This window comes from Arachis ipaensis, chromosome B05 (assembly GCF_000816755.2).
Source record: "Arachis ipaensis cultivar K30076 chromosome B05, Araip1.1, whole genome shotgun sequence".
In the NCBI taxonomy this organism is placed as follows: domain Eukaryota; kingdom Viridiplantae; phylum Streptophyta; class Magnoliopsida; order Fabales; family Fabaceae; genus Arachis; species Arachis ipaensis.
Window position 1 is genome coordinate 120,782,100 of NC_029789.2, and position 1,288 is coordinate 120,783,387.

A 1,288-nucleotide genomic window follows, 5' to 3' on the forward strand; every position below is an offset into this window, starting at 1 on the left:
GCTATTCCCCGGGAAACTGAAATCCCGGTGGAGGGGACCATACGTGATTACAAGTGTGTCACCATATGGTTATGTGGAGCTTCAAGATATTAATTCTGATAAGAAGTTCATTGTCAATGGACAGAGAATCAAGCATTATCTTGAAGGCAACATTGAGCAAGAATGCTCAAGGCTGAAGCTAGATTAAAAGCTCAGCAAGGTCCAGCTAAAGACAATAAAGAAGCGCTTGCTGGGAGGCAACCCAGCCATGGGGCAACAATCCTCTAAGCATTTTGCCCTATTTCTATTTTTTATTCTTATTTGTTCATTGGCAACAAGGTAAATAATCATTTACAGAAGACCTCGGCACACAAAACAGAGAAAAAGAGCTCACTGGCAAGAAAACGCCAGTAAAAGTATATTTTGGGCATTCAACGCCCAAAATGGGCATCCACTGGGCGTTGAACGCCAGTGATGGTAGCAATCTGGGCGTTCAACGCCAGAAAGGGGCACCCACTGGGCATTGAACGCCAGTAATGGCAGCAGCTGGGCGTTGAACGCCCAGGAAAGCAGCATTTGGGCGCTGAACGCCCAAAACAGGCAGTGTTTGGGCGTTCAAACGCCAGGACAGCAGGGAGGAGCCAAATTCATTTTTCCACACGTACTTCCATTTTAATTTCAAATTTTATGTTTCAATGCATGATTTTTACATGAACATGTTAAGAACCCTGATTTCTAAAATCCTTAATTTCTAAAAATCCCTCTTTCCAATTTCAATCCAAACTCTTTTCAAAACTTTTCTGAAAACAAATCTATCTTTTTCACTCAAAAATCTTTTCAACTAATCCATATCTTTTTCAAATCTCCATATTATCTTTTTCGAAATTCAGATTTATCTTTTTCAAAAATCTATCATATCTTTTCAAAATTAAACTATATCTTCTATCTTATCTTTTTCAACTCAATCTTTTTATCTTATCTTTTCCAATTTTTCGAAAACCCACCCCCCATCCCTTTAAATTTGGGTTCGGCCTCCCTCCTCCTCCATCAACAATTGCACCTAGCTCTCCTTCTATCCCTCTCCTTTCTTTTCTTTTGCTTGAGGACAAGCAAACCTCTAAGTTTGGTGTGTTTATCCGAGATCACTAAGATCATGGCTCCTAAAGGAAAACAACCCACTCCAAGAGGCAAGAAAGAGAGCGTTCCAAAACCACTTTGGAATCAAGGGAAGTTCTTATCTAAAGAACATTCAGACCATTGTCTCAAAGTAATGGGTCTGAGATCAGTGATCCCGGAAGTTAGATTCAAT